The sequence below is a fragment of the Schistocerca americana genome, chromosome 6 (assembly GCF_021461395.2).
Source record: "Schistocerca americana isolate TAMUIC-IGC-003095 chromosome 6, iqSchAmer2.1, whole genome shotgun sequence".
In the NCBI taxonomy this organism is placed as follows: Eukaryota; Metazoa; Arthropoda; class Insecta; order Orthoptera; family Acrididae; genus Schistocerca; species Schistocerca americana.
Genome location: NC_060124.1, coordinates 256432008 through 256455171, shown reverse-complemented (window position 1 = coordinate 256455171; position 23164 = coordinate 256432008).

Here is a 23164-nt window from a genome sequence, read left to right as displayed (position 1 = left end):
CGCGCTGCCGCTACGGTCGCAGGTTCGAATCCTGGCTCGGGCATGGATGTGTGTGATGTCCTTAGGTAAGTTAGGTTTAAGTAGTTCTAAGTCTTAGGGGAGTGAGGACCTCAGATGTAATGTCCCATAGTGCTTAGAGCTATTTTAACCACTAGGAAAATGACGCAACAACTATTTTTCCTATAGATTAATCGAATGTAATTCGCACTGTTAATTTTCATGTTTCACACTTCCAAATAGTTTATTTCACAAATTATCTATGCATACCCATCTGGAAATAAAGTACCTAAATTACGCTGTCCATCGTTTATCTGTGTGTATTAATTTCCTATTGTAATTTGTACCTTACAATACTACCAATTGTTGCTAAAAGTATAAGTAGACGTGCAACGGCATTGTCATTCGGCAGATTGCAGCCAGTTTTCAGAAAGTCAATATGTAGTCAGTTTGTAACGCCAATTATTCATTGTTGCGCACCACTTACGCAGTAATATAAGAATTCATTGCAACCCCTGAACCTTCATTGATGATTTCTACGATGTTAAAAATAGCTAGAATTTGTTACAGCAGCATATTACAGACAACTGGACATCAGCAGCAAAGCAGATACGAAGATCGGCAAGTTGAGTAATAAATTCTATCGTCGACTTTACACCTCGCAAGAACTTTATTAACACTTTCATTCTTATCAGCTTCAGTCTAAATTTCCGGTACAAGCTCGTCGTGTTCCATACCTCGCACTGATACCCTCGTCTCTCCTCTTCCCTCCTCCCCTCCCTCGCTGAACCTCGCCCCTTCTCTCCCCACCCTGCCTTCCACCTCCCATCCTCTCCCCTCATTCATTTATGGTGAGGTTACGCAATGAGTTTTCAAAGTGAACTTCACTATTTAACAGTTTGAAATGATTGTATTTCCTCGCTATTGGGTAGTTCTCTAGGATCCAATGATTATCACTGAAGTTCTTCAGCGGGACTCCAAGACTCTGTTTTTCATCTAAAGCCGTCCGCATACGGGACATGTTTCTCATTGCGAAGCACGCAGGACGTGATGTCCGTCGTGGTTGCTGCGCGCTTGAAAAGACCTGATACTTCTCAAGGAACATACTCCTCATCGTATCCACCTCAGCGCTCTCCAGCGGCAGTCTGCGGTAACTGATGCCGCATATGACGTGTAAATCATATACCTAGTTTTTTTTTTACAAAAATCGACGAGCATAAAATAGCTGCTTTGCCTCTGTCAGCAACTGTCAAAGAAATGCGGAGGAAATCGCGAAGAAAATTTCTATAGCCGTCGATGAAACGAACCGCTAAAAGTGCTGTACAACTACCTGACTCATATAATGTACTAGTAGAAGTTATTCGTTAACTCAATAGAATCTTCATCCTACTTTAGGTTTTAAATTGAAGATAGTTATATCTGTTAATTATAGTTACCGCATACATAATACACGTATGCTTGATGTTTCACTGACGACCATCATTCTGAAGTAACGTGCTTCATCACATAGACTTAATGGCGAAGATTGGTTTTGTAATTCATTTGAATGGAAGAGGAGATTTTGTTTTGTAGTTGCTTACCGTAACTGGAAAAGACTTATCAAGACACAAACGTGAGACAGTCCATAAAACCTATAGACAGTTGTATTTTCCACAAAGTTTCATAAGAGCAAAAACTATAACTTGTCTTTACTTTCGGACAGACTGGCAGTTACGTTTGGATTTCTATCCACTGGAGAAACATTCTAGACTTCAGTCTTTGCAACAAATACATTAGTTACAATAAATAACTTCGACTACTGTAAGTAATACTTTTATTAAATTAATAAGACAGACGAACAATCTGGTGCAGTACAAAAGGTGAAAAAAAATTTCTCCTAAGAGGTGATCACGAACATGCTACTCTGCAGTTCACGACTCACGACGCTATTCGCTCAGCTGTAACTTCGATATGGCAGCCGGGTCTCCCATTATGGTTGCTCTGTATAAAAACTGTATCTACAAAATGTCATTATTTAATATTTAACTATGACAAATTGTATCGAAACGACGCACTTTTGTTAGATCATCACCGTGTCATAGGTCTGAAATGGTATACTTTCATGGCACACAATTTTTAACAATAAAAATATCAGATACAGGAAGCCTTCATCTACAGACAAGTAGTTTCCTATCATTTTATTACAACAAATCGTAGTTAAAACGACACATTTTAGAGAAATCCTCAGTTTATTGATGCTTTGATACAGTATATATTTGTAGTACGCATGAACCATGGACCTTGTTATTGGTGGGGAGGCTTGCGTGCCTCAGCAATACAGATAGCCGTACCGTAGGTGCAACCACAACGGAGGGTTATCTGTTGAGAGGCCAGACAAACGTGTGGTTCCTGGAGAGGGCCGCAGCCTTTTCAGTAGTTGCAGGAGTAATAATCTGGATGATTGACTGATATGGCCTTGTAACATTGACCACAACGGCCTTGCTGTGGTGGTACTGTGAGCGGCTGAAAGCAAGGGGAAACCACTGCCGTAGTTTTTCCCGAAGGCATGCAGCCATAGTGTATGATTAAATGATGATGGCCTCCTCTTGGGTAAAATATTCCGGAGGTAGAATAGTCAAAGATTCGGATCTCCCGGAGGGGACTACTCAAGAGGACGTCGTTATCAGGAGAAACAAAACTGGCGTTCTACGGATCGGAGCGAGGAATGCCAGATCCCTTAATCGGACAAGTAGGTTACAAAATTTAAAAAGGGAAATGGATAGGTTAAAGATAGATTTAGAGGGAATGGGTGAAGTTCGGAAAAACAGGACTTCTGGTCAGGTGAATACGGGGTCATAAATACAAATTCAAATAGGGGGAATGCAGGAGTAGGTTTAATAATGAACAAGAAAATTGGAACGCGGGTAAGCTACTATGAACAGTACAGTGAACACATTATTTTAGCCAAGATAGACACGAAGCCCACGCCCACCACAGTAATACCAGTTTATTTGCCAGCTAGCTCCACAGAGAGGAAGAGATGGAGGAAATACGTGGTGAGATAAAATAAACGATACAGATAGTTAAAGGAGACGAAAATTTAGTAGCCACAAGGGACTGGAATTCGATAGTAGGAAAAGGAAGAGAAGTACCAGGTGAATATGGACTGGGGGAGAGTAACGAAAAAGGAAGCCCTCTATTAGAATCATGCACGGAGTATAATTTAATCATAGCTAACATTTGGTTTAGGAGTCATAAAACAAGGTTGTATACTAGGAAGAGACTTCGAGACACTGGAGGGTTTCAGATTGATTATGTACGGCAATATTATGGAAATGGAATAGGACGTAGATGAAGATGAAAATGGAGATATGATACTGCGTGAAGAATTTCACAAAGCTCTGAAAGACATAGGTCGAAACAAGGCCCGGGAGTAGACAATATTCCGTTAGAGCTACTGATACCTTTGAGGCAGCCACCCATGGCAAAACTCTTCCATCTGGTGGGCAAGATCTATGAGACAGGCGAAATACCCTCCGACTTCAAGAGGAATATAACAATTCCAATTCCAACAAAAGCAGGTGCTGGCAGGTATGAAAATTACCAAACTCAGTTTAATAAGTCACGGTTGCAAAATACTAACGCGAATCCTTTGCAGAAGAATGGAAAAACTGGTAGAAATCGACAGCGGGTAGATCAGTTTGGATTCCGGAGAACTGTAGGAACACGCGTCGCAATACTCACCCTTAGAATTTTCACAGAAATTAGGTTAAGAAAAGAAATCTACTTTTATAGATATTGTACACTTAGACAAAGCTTTTGAGAAAGTTGACATGAATACTCTCTTTAAAATTCTAAAGGTATCAGGGGTAAACACAGGCAGCAAAGGTCTATTTATAATTTGTACTGAAAGCAGATGGCAGTTATAAGAGTCGAGGGTCACAAAAGGGAAGCAGTGGTTGACGAGGGAGTGAGACAGGGTTGTTGCTTATCCCCAGTTATATTCAATCTGTATGTGGTGCAAGAGGTAAAGGAAACAAAAGAAAAATTTGGGGTGGGAGTTCGATATAAGATGAACATCAACAAAAACAGAACGAGGATAATGGAATGTAGTCGAATTAAATCGGGTGATGCTGAGGGAATTAGAGAAGGAAAAGAGACACTCAAAGTAGTAGATGAGTTTTGCTATTTGGGAAGCAAAGTAAATGATGATGGTCGAAGTAGGGAGGTTATAAAATGTAAACTGGCAATGGGAAGAAAAGCGTTTCTGAAGAAGAAAAATTTATTAACATTGAGTCAAGTGTCAAGAAGTTCTGTCTGATAGTATTTGTATGGAGATAGCCATGTATGGAAGTGAAACATGGACGATAAACAGTTTAGATAAGAAGAGAATAGAAGCTTTTGAAACATGGTGCTACAGAAGAATGCTGAAGATTAGATGAATAGATCACGTAACTAACGAGGAGGCATTGAATACAATTGGGGAGAAGAGGAATTTGTGGTTCAACCCGACTATAAGAAGGAATCGGTTAGTAGGACGCGTTTTCAGGCATCAAGGGATCACCAGTTTAATGCTGGAGGGAAGCGTTGGGGGTAAAAATAGTAGAGGGAGATCAACAGACGAATACAGCAAGCAGTTTCAGAAGGATGCAGGTCGCAGTAGTTACTCTGAGACGAAGAAGATTTCACAGGATGGACTTGCATGGAGAGCTGCATCAAACCAGTCTTTGGATTGAAGACAAAAGATGAACACCATTCTATGATAAGGGAGAAGGAAGAGCAGTTTAGTCCTGTAGACAACGGGATCATTAGAGAACAAGTTCAGTTACGAAAGGATGATGAAGGAAAGCTGCTGCGCTCTCTCGAAGGAACCATTCCGGTATCTGCCGTAAGCGACTTAGAGAAGCCATGGAAAACCTGAATCAGGAAGGCCGACCCTGGGTTTCAATGGTCGTCCGAGAGTCGAATGTGCTAACCACTGCGCTAGCCTACTCGGCCGTGTGATAAAGTAAACTCACCAAATATGTATGTGACTCAACACAGTATGGCAACTCGTAAGTTCTGTTTGTGACGCAAAACAGTGTCACACCTCAGTGGCCACGTTCCTCTCCACGAGGCAAAAACCTCATATGGCACGTCCTTCATTTCACTCTCCGCATTGTAGTGAAACGAGAAATTCCACGCTGTGACGTCACTGGCTCCTCGCATACGTGCGTTCCCATGTCACGTGGGAGAACTGCTTAACAGAGGTCGGTTTCAAGAGTACGGTCAGTGTTGACGGTACTGGCGTGAATTCTCCTAAACCTCTTCCCATACACTGTAAGTCGTATAAAGTACGGCCAAGCAGCATAGGTTTGACTTATGCTGCATATAACAACGGAGCCTGGCATAAGAGATTCATCATGTTGATCAACACTCTTCTGATAAATTCTGTGAAAAATTTAAACGTCTGTAATAACAAGTGGTACATCATTGTGCTCGTCTGTTTATGAATTGTTGAATTCCTCTAAAAAAACGTACCGGTGCGTTAAAAACAAAGAGAGAAAGAAAGGAAGTACGAAAGGAGCCCGTCGTTCGTTAACTCCGGAAATTGGGCGAGAACCAGTGTTAACAACGTCGCAAGATAGTTTCATTCCATATAATGTCATCCTCATGCCAATACCTCTTCACAGGGGACCGGTGCACATTTACGTGGATTGCTTTTCGGAATTTTTTGCTGATATGTATGTACTGTTAACGTTATGTTTAAGAGTAAAAGCCGCGCGGGATTAGCAGAGCGGTCTAGGCGCTGCAGTCATGGACTGTGCTGCTGGTCCCGGCGGAGGTTCGAGTCCTCCCTCGGGCATGGGTGTGTGTGTGTTTGCCATAGAATAATTTAGGTTAAGTAGTGTGTGAACTTAGGGACTGATGATCTTAGGAGTTAAGTCCCATAAGATTTCACACACTTTTCATTTCATTTACGAGTAAAAAATAACTTCATACAGGTTAAAATCGAGTGCATAAACGTGTTCCGTGTACAGGGAAAGTTTACTCACCTACTGGGGCAAGTTTTTGCTTTCCATAGGACGCAACAATGAATAAACAAATCGCACTATTAAACTTTTCTAAATATGTTTAGTTGGCAGTAAATAAAATTATACGCTAACTTATACAAAGGAACATGGAAAATACTGATAGCATAAAATGGCCAAGAGAGAAGTTCGAATGTTAATTAAAGACCTTTTGATCATAATTCTCCGAGTTGCAATTTATGCACACAAAAAAACCATACCTTTCCTGTGGAACAATCGTCGTGAGCCCACCTTTCACGTCTAAGGCACTGGGTCCATTCTTGATATTTCTTTAATTAGTTATGTGATTTCAAGCAGTAAATACAAAGGCAATTTTCATTCTCTTCATCAGGCTGCTGCAGTTTATTAAACAAAGGAAGGTATACTGGATGGGACAATCCATGAGACGAGAGTGCTGGCTGGAGGTTGAGAGGAAGGAGGAGATATAAGGTGATAAACGACGTAAGGGTAACGAGAAACTACGCGGATCTGAACGGATGGTAGAATATATAGGAGAGCATGGAGAGTTACCATATGAAAAACTGCCTTTGGGCAGAACTCTAATGACATCAAAAGTAGGGCTATCAATATTTTTCCCTGTTATTGCTTTCAACAATTTCTTGCCCCTATCAGATTTAGTTCTTTCTGATATAGATTCATTGGATTCAAATAAAGGTGCGATTCCGAACACGACCGCAGATCGCAGACCGCAGACTACACCGACCGGCTGTAAGCGGCACCACTGGTCGCCATCGTTTGCAATGTGAGGCGTGCTGGACGCGGCGGCAGCGTCGCCTGCCGCCGTATACCTGCTTCGGCGGCAGACCCACCGCACATCCGGTCAGGGACCAGTAGTGCCGCTGCCGCCGAACCGCATAGCGACCGGAGACTGCTTTTACTGGCCGAATATACCCACATTCGTGCCTGGCAAACATTTTGGTGGAGGTGTATTAAACTCCTTTGCGGCTCTTTTCTTGCCCATAGCCAATTTCTGAAATTATCAGACTCTTTTTCCGTAAGCGCCGACATCAACGTTAATGAATTTACAGTTTGCGTCCACAATAGCCAGCAGAACAATTGAACAAAAATCTTTGTAATTAAAAAACAGAGATCCACTTTTCTCTGGTGCCCTTATGCGAACATGTTTTCCATCTACAGCACCTACACAATTAGGTGTATTGCATTTAAGCCAAAATTCTTCTTCAATACGTCTGAAATCTGATTCAGTAGAAGGTGGCATCAACATGGGCAGCAGCCTTATTCTTAATATCTTCAAAACATTTTTAACAACTTTTGATATGTAAGATGGTGATATACGATAGGCAAATGATAAAGACCGGTAACTTTCGCCTGTGGCTAAGAATCTGAAACAAACGAAATCATACAGCTAATATAATTACCATTTACAGATGATGACTGTAAGAAGAAGTGGAAATTTTTAAGGGACGGTTACCAGAGGTTCAAGAAGAAAAGCAAATTAGGAACGGGCTCTGCTGCCTCAAAAAATTCAAAAACAAAGACACAAACAGCTATTGTTCCTTAACAGTGTTGCATAACACAGATCTGGAGGAACAAATATTACATTGACATCATCACAGACAACAATACAAGAAAGCCAAGAAGACAGTGGAGATCGAACTCGTCAACTGGACCTTTCGGCATCACTGGAAGAAGATGCGGCAGAAACACATACAATAGGAAACAGTGGTGAAACATCTGTGGTAACAAACCATGAACGTTATGTGCCAGCACGGAAAAGAAAACGCAGTAAAGTTCGTAGTAATGATTATACAATACTACAAATGTGGAAAGAAAGGGACGAAATTAGGCAAAATTTACTAAAAACGTTTATGGAACACAAAGATGATGATATTGACTTATTTTTCCGTCACATCAGCACAGCTGTAAGGAGTTTACCTCCAGTTTGTAACGCAGAAGCCAAAAGAAAAATTAGTATGATCGTTTCTGATTATGAAATAATGGTTGCACAGTGCAACACACATCAGGCAAGTGATAACAGCAGCCCTTCAACCTCCACAACTCTCTCACGAAGTCTTGGAACTGCAGCACAATCTAATAATGTACAACATTTTTTTGGACTTACCTCACCGTCAAATATAATTTTTCTTCTGCAGTTATTGCGTTTCTTAGGCACTGTGGCATTATGTCATCTTTAATAAAACTGAGCACGAAATTAAACTGTCTTATCTAAACGACAGTAGCTCCTGAAGATATTTTCATCACCTAACAAATGTCTTTATGAGTGCTGTGTAGCTACCTTCTGCAGTTCTGCTTTTTATACAAAGGCATTACCAGCTTTCATTTTTTCCTGGAACGCAACAATAAAATGTCATCGTCTTCCTCTTCCAACAACAGCGCAATAACAGCGGTGGTGTTAACAGACATCTCCCCTCGTGCGGTTGTTCCCGGCAACTACATAGCTTGTCTGCCTCTGCGTTCCGCAACGCACCGACTGCAGGTGGCAGCGTTGCCTCTGTCTTCTGCAGCCGCGGTCGGTCGCTGTCGCCGTGTTCGGAATCGCACCTTAACTTTCTGCCTTTTATTCTCCTGTGCCTTGATTATTTTTTGGTTGTGTTTCCAACTGCTGTTGTCTCAGAGTTTCCTTCACTGGAATACCACTTAGGATGGGAGTGGAAATCAGCGCGTGAACGTGCCCCAATAGAACTGCGTAAATATACCCACTCGCCGTGACGGAATTAGTTTCTAAACGACAGTAGTAATTTTCAGGCTTCCAAATTATAGAAACGCACCTAGTAAAGTAGATTAATTTACGGTAAACATATATTTAGCTAATCATCTTGAGGTTGAAGCTCTTTTCTTCCGTGTTTGCTTTAACAATATGTATGTTTTCGGATAGGGTCCGCCTTCAGCAAAACACATTTTTTTGTTTTTTAACCCAAACATGTTTCACTGCAGTTGCAGCATCTTCAGTGGGCTTTTATTTTCCATCTGTTAAAGATAAAGAGTGTTCTTTGCTGTTTGTATACATGCAGCTATTAGTTTGTAAATCGTAATTACAGATATTTGAAAAAAGACAAATTATGAATTCATACCTTTTTACGACATGGTGTGGTTTTTCTGGTGTGTTGTGTTTCTACAGTGACCGTTCCTTTGCAGATGACAAACTGTGCAAAAAAATGGTCACTGTAGAAACAGCACATCAGAAAAACCACACCATGTGGTAAAAAGGTATGAATTCGTAATTTATGTGTTTTTTCAAGTATCTGTAATTACGATTTAAAAACTAATAGCTACATGTATATAAACAGCAACGAATATTCTTTATCTTTAACAGATGGATAATAATAGCCCGCTGAAGATGATGCAACTGCAGTGAAACATGTTTGGGTAAAAAAAAAAGTGTGTTTTGCTAAAGGCGAATCCTATCCAAAATCATAAATATAGTTGTCTACTCTCAATTCTAGAAGGTTTTCTCCCTAGGAGCGTCGATATTTGAGTAACAATATTTACTAACCTTGCACGAAAACACAAATATGTTCTTCGCACTAAGATGTTCACTCAGCTGGTGCTGTAAGGATTGTCAGAGCCCTTGATAGATGGCATCACTAATTTTCCACTATCGATAGCACTCTATCAGGAGCAGTTCCGGAGAAAAGTGTTTTGAATAAACGAGCCCCTTGCTCTTAAGCGACTCACGCCGTGTATGTCCATACTTTCATTAAACGTTCTGAGAATATCTAGTAATTCAAAATTCAGAGAGTAGTCAAACAAGGAGATTTCATATCATTATAACTGTTTCCAGAAGCCTAAGAGGATGTTTTCATGTATCTGAAGAGAGACACTGAAGAGGAGGTGGCGTAAGATTTCTGATCACCAGCCTTTGCGCCAATATCCCAGATTAAATTCTAAAACTCTCCACAGTGCCCCATGAAGTAAGAGTGTATGACGCTGTTAATGATGGTCCATCGGGATGGGGAAGTTAAAGCCCGCCACACCGTCTGCGTTATTTGACAGAACTAGACTGTGTGTCTGCATCAAGTTTCAAAAAATGGTTCAAATGGCTCTGAGCACTATGACACTTAACTTCTGAGGTCATCAGTCCGCTAGAACTTAGAACTACTTAAACCTAACTAACCTAAGGACATCACACACATCCATGCCCGAGGCAGGATTCGAACCTGCGACCGTAGCGGTCTCGCGGTTCCAGAGTGTAGCGCATAGAACCACTCGGCCACTCCCGCCGGCGCACCAAGTTTCACTCTATCCCTTCTCTCATTTTCATCATGCCACACAAACGTAATATCACACTATAGACACTTCTGTTATACTCACCTACACACACTTACACTCACTTACACTCACTTACATTGAAGAATTTTAAATATGACCTAATTCTCACACATCCGCATGGATAGCGGCCTTTTTGTGCCGCGGAGAAAAGCCGTTCCCGAGTCGGTGGCCAACCACGCCAAAGGAACTGATAGACTTGCGTAATGCCGTGTAGGGACCCCGCCAGTACGCAGAAGTGCCGTAACACGACGTGTCATGGACTCGACTAATGTCTGAACCATTAATCCTGCAGGGCTGTCCATAAATCGGTAAGACCACGAGGGGAAGGAGATCTCTTGTGAACAGCACGTTGCAAGGCATCCCAGAAAAGCTCAATAATGTTCACGTCTTAGGAGTTTGGTGGCCAGCGGAAGTGTTTAAACTCAGAAGAGTGTTCCTGGAGTAGCTCTGTAGCAATTCTGGACGTCTGGGGTCTCGCACTGTCCTGCTGGATTTGCCAAAGTCTGTCGAAATGCACGATGGACATGAATGGATGTAGGTGATCAGACAGGATGCTTACGTACGTGCCACCTGTCAGAGTCGTATCTAGACGTATCAGGGGTCCCATACTACTCCAGGTGCACAGGTCCCACACCAGTACAGAGTCTCCACCAGCTTGAACATTCCCCTGCTGACAAGGAGGGTCAATGTATTCATGAGGTTGTCTCCATACCGGTACGCGTCCATCCGCTAGATACAATTTGAAACGAGACTCGTCCGACCGCGCAACATGTTTCCCGTTATCATGAGTCGATGTTGACAGGCCCAGGCGAGGCGTAAAGCTTTGTGTCGTGCAGTCATCAAGGGGACGCGAGTGGGCCTTCGGCTCCGAAAGCCCTTATCGATGATGTTTCGTTGAATGATTCGCACACTGACACGTGTTGATGGCCAAGCATTGAAATTTGCAGCAATTTGCGGAAGTGTTGGACTTCTTGAACGATTGATTATCTTGAATCGTCGTTGGTCCCGTTCTTGCAGTGTCTTTCCCGGCAGCACCGATGTCAGAGATTTCATCTTTTACCGTATTACTTATCTTTATGGTACACTCGTGAAATGGTCATACGGGAAAATCCCCACGTAAGCGCCACCTCGGAGATGTTGGGTCTCACCTCTCGTTCGCCGACTGTAACACCACCTACAAATTCACTTAAACCTTGATTACCTGCCATCGTAGTAGCAGTAACGAATCTAACAACTGCGACAAACACTTATTATTGTCTTATTTAGGCGCTGCCGACTGAAGGGGCGTATCCTATCTATATACATGTCTTTGTATTGAAATACGGCGCATGCTTATACCAGATTTTTTGGCGCTTCAGTGTATAATGTATCGTTAGTTTTCTTTTCCGTTCTTCTGTATGCTATTCTGGAGAGCAATTTGGCTGCATGCTGTTAAGCTGATTGTGCTACGATTCTCTCACTTGTCTGCTTCTGCAATCTTGGGAAACATGAGAACGATGTTTTTAAAAAAGTCGGATGAAATATCATCAGACTCAAATTCTACGCACAAACGTGAATAGTCGTTTTGTTGCCACTTCCTCCAGCTGTTTTAGAAATTCTTATGGAATATTATTTATTCCTTCTCCTCTCTTAAATCGACTCCTGTTCCCCCTTCTGTCACGTCCTCAGATATGTCCTCCCAATCACAGAGGCCCTCAATGTACTCTTTCCACATACTCGCTCTCTGCCCCGAATTTAACATTGGAATTCCCTTTCATTCTTAATGCACCGCCCTTGCTTGTAGTTTCACAAACGGCTGTTTCAACTTTTTCGTATGCTGCGTCAGCCTTTCCAACAACCATTTCTCTTTCGATTTCTTCAAATTTTTCGCCTTAGCTTCCCTGCACTTCCTCTTTATTTCATTTCTAAGGTAAAATATAGCGCCGTATGAGTGGAACTGTCAAATTACTCTCCCATCGTAATTAACATTTAATTTCCAACATCTTGACATTTACCATCTTTTTAAAGCAGTGACAGTTATAAGACAGTCCACCAACAACGTAATATGGACCTCACATCAATCTAGACGTACTTGGAAATGGCGATAAAGCTAAACAGTCTGTCGTAAATAAAGATTACTTATTGTAAGTAGCTATTTTGTTGGTGTACTGTAATAAGTGACTTGTATTTCTGCATTCCTGAATTTCCCAGAACATTTTTGTACTTCCTTCCTTTATCATTAAACTGAAGTATTTTTTCTGTTATTCTTGATTTCTTCGCAGTTACCTCCTTTGTACCTGCGGTTTTTTATTCCCAGTCTCTGTGAGTGGCCTTTTTAGAGACTTCCGTTATTCTTCAACTTAACTGCCTACTGAGTTACTGCTTATGGCAGTATCTGTGCCCTCAAGGAACTTCAAGAGTACCTTTTTATTTCTTATTACTTCCGTATCCCATATCTATGGGCATTGATTCTTCTTGACTTTTGAACTTCAGCCTACTCACCATCGCTACGAAATTATGATCTGCTTCTATATCTGCTCCTGAGGAGGTTGTACAATCTAGTACCTGACTTCGGAATCGCTGCCTGACCATAATGTAGTCTAACTGAGATCATCCCGTATCTTCCGGGCTTCCCCAACCGCACTTCTTTCTCTTGTGATTCTTGAATAGAGTATGCGCCATTACTAGCTGAAATTTATTACAGAACTCAATCTTTTTCCTATACTATCCCTAGTACCAATCCGATACTCTCCCATAAGCCTTTCTTCTGCACCTTCATCTGCTTTCCAGTCTCCCACGACAATTAGATTTTCATCTCGCTATAGGTACTGAATTACCCCTTGAGTATCCTCATATACTTTCTCTATCTCTTCGTCTTCGGCGTGTGACGTCGGTATGTATATCTGAACTATCGTTATCGGTGTTGGGTGCTTGTCGACTCTGATGACAATCCTATCACTGAACTGTTCACTTTAACTCATTCACTGCCTTAACTTGCCCTAACTCCCTACTCATAACGAATTATACTCTATAATCCCATTGTCTGCTACTGTTGATACTGTCCTGTACTCATCGGCCAGAAATCTTTGTCTTCTTTCCACTTCACCTCACTGAGACCCAATGTATCTAGATTGAGCCTAATCATTCCCCTTTCCAGATTTTCTAGCTTCCCTACCACGCTTAAACTTCTGACATTCCAAGGCCCTACTCATAGAACGTTTTCCTTTCGTTATGAATGGAAAAGCTTGCAGATGCTTCTATTCAGTTGTTTGTGTCAAATGGTTTCCGTTGTTTTTGACGATCATTATACTGATCATGAAACTTCTTTGTGGTTTAAGCTCTGTGCCGGACTATGACGCGAACCCAGAGTCGTCTCCTTCGTGGGCAATGCTCTTACAGACTGAGCTATCCATCTACTACCCACTATCGGTCGTCACGGCTTCCTTCTGCCCAGTTCCTCTCACTCGCCTTCCTAAAGCTTTGAAACCTGATCGTGGCTGGACAGCTCAGTCAGTAACTACATAGCCCATGAAAGGCAAGGATCTAGGTTCGCGTCCCAGTTCACCACAGTGATTTAATCTGCGCACATGTTTCAAAATAGTGCACACTCAGCTACGGAGTGAAAGAATTATTCTAGTTTAGGATTATACGATATGTATCAAACATTTCGGAACGAGAGTTAATACTGCAAATGGCTCCATGCTCTGGCTAAAATAGGAACGAAATCGTTTTTGTACTAATTAAACATCTATTCGTTGCCAGCTGAGCTGCAACTGCCTATCCTACGCCCTGCAACACTGCGGCACTATGCGCTGTATCTCAAATGCTGGTCGATTTTCTCTTGCAATTACCACTCTGCCCAGCTTGTTCGACCATTACCGCCTCCGAAAATGCACTGGCCGCACTAACGTTCTCTCTGAACGTTTTGTTCTGATCATATCACTTCTGGGAGCTGCGATTACACTGGTGTTTACAACAGTAACGCAGCAGCATCCCTTTTACGTCCAAACAGGAGCCTCATTCACGTATCGGTCCCACGAGGTTTCTCCACAGCCGCTGCTGCATACGGACGTCGATATCGTTAATACCTTCTTCCGCTGCATCATCGACCCTCCTGTACTTTCAGCTGGTGCACTGCTGTAGTGGTATGCACGTAAGAAGGCTATTACTATTAGCAAGGGGCAGTATTTGTACCTAATATGTGCATAATGACTGCATAACAATAAAAAGTGGTTTCTCTCTCTCAGTGTAAAGCCTTTATCTCATTGGTGAAGTGGTTACGCCACCTGTCACTTTAAAGACACAGAAAAAGATTTCCCTTGCAAAAAATTACTCTTCTGTATTTGTTCATTCGCTTTCAACTTCTCAAAGCTATTAGCTAATCAAAATTGTCAATGGTACTAAGGGGACCACACCGTGGTTCAGGTCGAAAAAAATCAATTTTCGGTTATCACCATATTTCGATAGATTAAGGTTTTATTTAAGTACTCGCAAAAGGATTTTGCAGAATTTTTTTAGAGCAATTACAGAGCATTTTCCTACAACGTGTGTTTATGTGCCACGCCCACTTTTCTGTCACCCAGTTTTTTGCATATGTTTTATATCTTTACATCCCATACATTGCACGTTAGAGTTTTTTTTTTTACTCCCGAGTGTGTTGGCTATCCTTGGAATGCAACAGTCGGTATTCATTTGTTTCTGATGCTTGTAAACAACACGCTTTAAAACACACAGTTAGTTTTGTTCAAGTGTGAATGCGAGTGCTTGTTTAAGTGTGTTTGTTGTGTTTATTGAAGTTGAAGAAACGTAAAAGCATTTACAAGGAACGGCCATTTAGAGGAAGCAAGTTTAGAAAGCTTTCTGTACAAGAGGCTATGTCGTCTGGCAACGATGTTTCTAATTGTAATTCTTCAACAAGTGCATCCTCAAAGAAGCTCTCACCATTTCAACAGAGTTACAACGAATTTACTGTAAGTGACTTGGAGTGCAGTAACATTATTATAAATTTGAGAACATTATCAGATGTAATTTCTATATTTGTACAATGTGGACAGTGTGGTGAGTCACAGAGTGTGAAAATTTGTGAGAGTGCCAGTTGGAGAAAACGCCTAGCAATTGCTTTGGATTTAATTTGCCCTAAATGCTCAGCTGTGATTTCATTTATGAGTTCTTCAAAACAAGATGCAAGTGGCCCTTATGAAATCAATACTAGATTAGTTTATGCCTTACGATCCACTGGCAAGGTCATGGCTGCAGGGAGAACTTTTTGTTCAGTGATGAACTTACATCAACCACCAAATAAATTTGGAAAACTGACTGCAATATTAGGGAAAGCAGTATGTGATGTCAGAGAGGAAAGCAAGAAATTGGCTGATAGTGAAGCAGTGGAAGAAAATGATAGATCTTCGGATATTGCAGTTGCACTTGATGGCAGTTGGCAGAAAAGAGGACATACTTCTCTGAATGGAGTAGTGACTGCCACAAGTGTAGACACCAGTAAAGTGTTAGATGTGGAGATAATGTCTAAATATTCCAAATGTTGTAAAGTCAGTGAACATAAAGAACACAACTGTGTGGCTGATTTTAGATGAACAAGTGGTGGTTTGGAAGTTCATGGAGTACAACAAATATTTCATCACTCCATAGAAACAAGAGGCATACGGTACACCAAATATTTGGGCGATGGTGACAGTAAGTCATACAAAAATGTGGTGAACTCTAAGCCACACTGAGATGCCATTATTGGCAAAATAGATTTCTCAGCATTGTTCCCAAACGTTTTTGAACATGGCTTACACATTGTAACTGTTGATATGAGACGAAAAGAATTAAAAGATGGAAAATTGTTGACTGGGCACGGTCAGTTAACTAAAACTGAAACAGAAAACTTGCAGGTATACTATGGACAGGCAATTAGGATAAATAAAGGAAATCTGGAGGCAATAAAGAGAGATGTATGATAAATGAATTAAATTTTCAGAGACTCTGCACAACATAAAAAGCCACCTTTGGTACTACATTCATTGATATTTCCCCATTAGGAAGTTCACAAAAAATATTTTCTGCTGAAAAAACTTAATATTTTTTGTTAATAACTTTAAAAAAGTATTTCTTAAAAACTATAAAATGGATAAAGTAGATTTTAGTACAGTTGACTCTATTAGCATCGTGTAACACAGTAAAAATATTAAGGTCCTGCATCAAACAGTTTTTTTCAGAAATGGGTCAAATACTTGCCTAAATTAACATAGGTTAGACAGGCAGGGTGTGGTCCCCTTAACATTGTTTACATGCAAATTGAGTGCACTTGTGTCAGGATTGCCTTACTTGTTGGGCGAGCTAACGAACAATGCTCTCAAACCTCTCAAAAATACAATTTGAATAGGTCGTAACAGTTTCTGTTTATGATACCAAGGTTTTCATTACGAATTCCTGCAACAATAAAGAATAACAATCTAAAATATTAATCTATAATGACATAAAATTAATTTTATTGACGGTTTACTACAGCACAGAGACAATGTTCATGATGGCACATAGCATTACTCCCATCACACTGTCAAGTAAATACATGTAAATTGTCGAAAGGAACATAACATTGTTTAGTTGCGTAAATTATTCATATTAACATGAGCAGCAACGACTTTTAAAGCGCATTTGCGTTTAATGAGGATCTTAAACTGAGTACCAGTTATCTACATTACCCTCGCCCATGAAAAACTTTTTCTTGGTACGAAAACCGCACATGTTACTACGACTGGTAGCAATGCTTTTGACACTTGCCTCTGTTTACATGGTCACATCCTGACAAAGCTTCCATTAGTGAGAATCTGAAATTAAGGATAGAACTACCATCTCTCAGTTTATCGTAGAACTGTCAGCTAATGTGAATGTCACACACACTACGTACCACGTTTTGCTTCTCATCGACTGTCGCTTACCATTTATTACAGTGGAGGTCTTCATCTATTACTTTTGAATTTCTTAATATTCTCGTGTTACTGAAAATATCTTTTATCATTTTACCTGTCGTTTTGTGTACCCATTAATTTGTGCCAGCTCTTTGTAATTCATTTTCTTGGTTTATCTCTCCTACATACTTGAGCTTTTTGATCTTTTCCGTTTAACCAATACCTCTCTGTACCAGTGGGGTGCATTTTTTCTATTAGTGATAAATTTAGTTTTTTATGCCCAGATCCTCCTATCTCCTCTACTGGCCACTTGTTAGAAATCAGTGGCTGGCGTTAGAGCACTTGTCAGATTTTTTGTCAGTACAGCAAGGTCGCATTCTCCTGCCAGGCTGTTTACTTCAATACAATTGTTTATGACACCCGTGCGGCAGTGACTACATCTTTCCTAGACTCACGAGTACTTGTTTAACTTCCTTGCCAGAGAGGGCAAGTGGCGTATGCCGACTTACCGGAATGTTCATGGTCGCCGAGGACAGTTGGGGGAAGTGCGGACAATTTATCATGGGTTGTATCTGCAAGTGGGACATAAGCGGTCCCTGTTGGGGCCCGAGTTCATTAACATTCGCACACGACACCGAAGGCTATGAAATCGTTATTCCAAGAGGGTCACAGAGAAAAATTATTATGATGAGAGCCTCATGTTAAACTTCGTCCTTTCGGATCTCGCCGGAGATTGACTTTGAACTAGGTACTGCTGCTTGTCATGGTGGACGTTGTGTGTTCGTGTTCACTCACGTCGTTTATTCTGCATGATAACTCGAACTGATATTTCTCTTAGTCGTCCGATAATGATTCAGTAGCGTGTGTTTTTATTATTACCTCCACTGCGGAATCCTTTTTTTTCATAGAAATATTTTCTTTTGCGCTTAAGCAGTGCTTATTTTGCTAGTTCGAAAACAGGATATAGATTAACAGCTTTGACCATAACTATCTTGGTTTACATTCTCGTGCAATTTTAAGCCATTTAAAGTTTTAGCAAAGTAAGTTGAGCATCTCCCGTGGTTGTGATCGCTAGAAATTATTTGTGTTCTAATTGATGTTTCGCAGTCTAAGTCATTATTTGGTTCTGTGTCTAGTAAGTGGATTAAGGGCGGAAAAGACCACATGAAATTAGGAAAATGCTGAAGAAACAAAGGCTGTTGCACTCTTGGTTCAAAAGAGAATGCTAAAATGACTGCAAGTAAAGGGTAGCAGAGATTCGTGCGTCTGTGAAATGACCTAAGCGCAAAGCACACAACTACCCCCGTAATACCTTTGCAAAAGGTCTGGAAGGGAACACCAGGAAGTTCTCGTTATACGTAAAATCGCTGAGCGGGCCTAAGGCTACCGATCAGTCATTTGTTGACCAGTTGAAGATAACAGATCGAAAGTCGAAGTTTTAAATTTCGCGTTTAGGAAATCGTTCCCGAAGGAAAATCGAACAAACATGCCACTGTTTAACCACCGAACAGACTCCCGTATAGGCGACGTAGTAGTAGGCATCTCTGCATCCATGGCGAAGAGAAACGACTGAAAGAGTTGAAAACAAGTAAGTCTCCAGGTCCGCATGCAATCCCATATCGGTTTTACAATGAGTTCTCTACGGCACTAAAGCCATAACTAGCTTTCACCTGTCTGAATCTCTCGCCCAGCACAAAGCCCCAAGCGACACGAAAAAAGGCGCAAGTGATTCCTGTATTTAGAAAGCAACAGTCGTGCGTAACTCAGCTTTCCCTTCTCTCACTTGACAGGACCGATACTGCGAACTGGAAATGGAAAGCAACTGGCGGATTCCATATTTCTGGATTTACAGAAAGCATTTGACATGGTAACCCACTGCAGACTGTTAAGGAAGATACGAGCATATGCAGTAGATTCCCAGACATGTGAGTGACTCAAAGATTTCGTAAGTAACAGAGCCCAGTATGTTGTCCTCGATTCGATTGTTCACCAGAGATAAGGGTATCGTCAGGAGCGCCCCAGGGAAGCATGACAGGGCTGTTATTGTTTTCTAGATATATATATCATCTGACGGAGCGACTGGGCAGCAATCTGCGGTTTTTTGCGGATGATGCTGTTGTAGACGATAAGGTGTCGAACTTGAGTAACTGTCGAAAGATATAAGATAAATTAGACAAACTTTCTAGTTGGTGTGATGAATGGTAGCTGGCTCTAATTGTATAAATATATAAGTTAATGCGGATGAATGGGAAAAACTAACCCACAATGTTTGGATACAGCATTAGTAGTGTTCTGATTGACACAGTCGCGCCGTTTAAATATCTGGGCGTAACACTGCAAAGCGGTGTGAAACTGAACGATCATTTGAGGATTGTGGTAGGTAATGAGAATGGCTGACTTTATTGGGAGAACTTTGGAAAGTTGTGGTTCATCTGCAAAGGAGATCGCATTTAGGATGCTTGTGAGACCAGTTCTTGAGTACTGCTCGAGTGTTTAGGACTTTTACCAGGTCGGATTACAGAAAGACGTCGAGGCAATACATATGGGGGCTGATAGATTTTTCACGGGTAGGTTCCAGCACCATGCAAAAGTATTACGGATATGCTTCGGGAACTCCAATAGGATTACCTGGAGGGAATGCGAAGTTCTTTTCATTAGAGAAACGGAATTTGAGGATAACTGCAGATCCAACCAAAAGTTGCAAAAAAACTCGAAGATTAGTTACGAGTAATTAGGGCTCGACGAAGGCAAGTAAACAGTTGTTTTACACTCGCTTTTTTGGGAGTGGAACAGGAAAGGATATAACTAGTAGTGATACAGGATACCCTCCGCCAAGGACCTTACTTGGCTTACGGAGTCTGTGTTTAGACGCAGATCTTGACGTAAATGTTTTAATTCTGTTGCTCTATGTCAGTTATAGTAATCCGCTATTTGTTACCCCGTCCATTTGTTATTAACATTCCAAGGCGCCAGGCGGCTGGTAATGCCAGCACCCGTGAATCAGAGGTTATTGTATTTGGTTGATTAATATAGTTAGTATAAGTTGTAGTTGTTTAATGATCTTAGTGATACTTTAAAGTAACGGCTGTTAACCACACTACGTTGCTGAAGGTTGTACTTGTTAATTTCACGTATACTTATTTTTTTAATATTGAATTCTGTAAATGCCTATTTTGATGGAATGTCTAAATATGTTTGGAACAGAATTTTATATTCGTCATTTAGTTAAATTAAAACTTTCTGCTAATTTACTGATTAAAATTTTCCCGGGTACCTTGTCACTTCCCAACCAGGCCTAACCCTCTCTTTCAGTAGTTGGCGTTGCAACCAGGCAGGGCTGTTGTTGCGCTGAGGAAAACAAAATGGAGGATACAGTGAACCAGATGTGGAATAGGTATTGGATTTTCAAGAATACTACGTTACAGACCTTAGGAAGATGGCACTTTAAAACTATATTCACCATAAAAGTGGCGGTGACGAGAGGACATCACTGCAAACATAAACTTGATTGTACAGTAAGTATTAAGACATTGACAACTGTCTTTGATATAAATATTACACTGCGCAACAGAAATTAATTACAGTTACTCACTGGGGAGATTAGGGCATACGTAGTAACAAATGAAAGCTGTCGACATCAGCAAACACGACAGTAGTTTGTATTTCAAATCCAGGGTGTATATCCGAAGTTGCACACTATTTTGTAAAATATGGATATGCAAATGAGCCACAGCCACAAATCCTACCCCAGCTACCTCTAACATGAAGTCAGCCTGAGTTACATAGTTCCTCACCTATTCATCCCAGATAGTAATTACCTACAAACTACTTATGTACCTAAATTATTATTATATGTGTAAATGGCGAATAATAAAAGCTACACTAATTGATTATGGAATTGCGAATGATAGTAAGTAAAACATTTTCACCAAGTAACATGATTCTAGAGGACAGAATGACGCACTTTCTTCAATCTCGTCACAGATATTTTGAAATTTCATCGCAAACTTTTATAATGCAAAACTAGCTGTAAGCGTTGGTCGGAGTTTTACTAATAACTTACGTAATGAGGTATTTAGAGGTCGCAAAATGTATGTAGTAACAATTTGTTGATATGATAATATGCGTATATGTGCATATATATTCTTTCTTTTATTTCCATTCTCCTTATTACTTCGGTGTTCCTTATCTTTTCTTTCCTGGAGATTCTTGCCGATCTTCTCCAAAAGTCCATCTCTAGAGCTTGTAATTTTTTAATGTGCTTCATGTTAACTGTCCAGGTCTCCGTTCCATACAGAACCACGCTCTCTAATATGGATTTGCATATTAATTTTTTAGTTCTGCTCATTACATTCCTGCTCCATAAGACTGCGTTAAGCGTACCAATGACCCTCCGTCCGCTACTAACTCTTTTATTGATTTCTGACTCAAATTTTCCCTCGATTTCTAAAATGGATCCCAAATAACAGAAAGTGTTTATCTTTTTGATTTTCTTTCCTTCAATGTATAGCTCATCTGAATCATTAGTTAAGTATTCTGTTTTTAGGTAATTAATCTTCAAACCCCAAGTTTTGTATGCTACTGCTAGTTGATTGCACGTATAGTTAGCATCCTCCCCATCTTGTGCTACGACTACTTGATCATCAGCAAATAACTAATGATGTAGGCAAACTCCATCTCTTATTTCTAATCCCATACTATTACATTTACAAGACCATGTTCTAAGGCTAATATCTATATAGATTTTAAATAATGATGGTGACATGGGACAGCCCTGTAAAAGGCCTTTGCTTGTTCTAAATTTCTGTGAAAGTTTATTACCAACTTTCACTTGGCAAATGTTATCTTTATACATCTGTTGTATTATTTTAATCAAGGGAGGGTTTATGTTTGCCATGTGTAGTGCTCTCCAAAGTAATTTTCTTGGAACAGTATCATACGCTTTTTCTAGATCTATGAGTGGATAGGAAGAAATTACAGTAGTACGGGCATGTACGACGAATGGAGAAAACCAGAATACCAAAATTGATACTGGAGTGGGAACCGGAGGGGAGGAGAAGAAGAGGACGACCTATGACCACCTGGCTCCAAAATGTACAGCACACAATGAGGAGAATCGGTGCAGAAGAAGACACACAAGATCGAAACACCTGGAGAAATATTTTGAGAATATAGTTTAAGATCGTTTATTGTCTGCATTGTAATTTCAAAGTAAATTATTATGTTGGAGATAAGCCTCTGTAATGAGGAAAATAATAAATAACGTGCATATATTTTTAGGCTTGCAAGATGGCCAAAGTTTTAGTACTTAACATTGATTCGGTAGTGCGTGTTGTCACAGAAAGTATTTAAGAGCGAGCAGCAGCATGCATGCAAGTCTTCCGTATTTTGTGTTTTGTACATAGCGGGTCGTCAGGCAGGGTGCCGCAGCCCTAGTTAAATACTATAAATTTCCCTAAAAATAGTTCCGGGGGGGGGGGGGGGGGGGTGAGCAGTTTTATACTTTAATTTTCAATGGACTTAGGAATATTTGACTGTGGTTGGCGGTGACTGATTCTGTGCATCCGTACGAACTTTATTTGTGGGACTTGAGGCAGCAGAGAACTTTAACCATTTAGGGTCACTTAATATTGTGAACTGCATGTTGATTTCAAATTTTTCCCGTAGTTATTTATGATTATGAAATTTTATTTTAAATCGCCATTACCGGTGAAAAACTGCGGTGTCAGACTTCGAGTGTTTGCCTTAGCATTTCGTAATTAGTGGATATTTAAACGAACTTTTCATTATGTGTTCAGTTTACATTGCTCTGCTGCTTTAAATTACAATATCAATGTCGGTTTTCATTTTAATCTGCAGTAATGTAAGACCACCATTTGGAAATGTGTGAATCATTTCCATTGACCTTTATTTGGTAAAAAGGATACTTATCCTTTTTCGACAACTTTATTAATCTCATAGGATTTATCCGTGCTG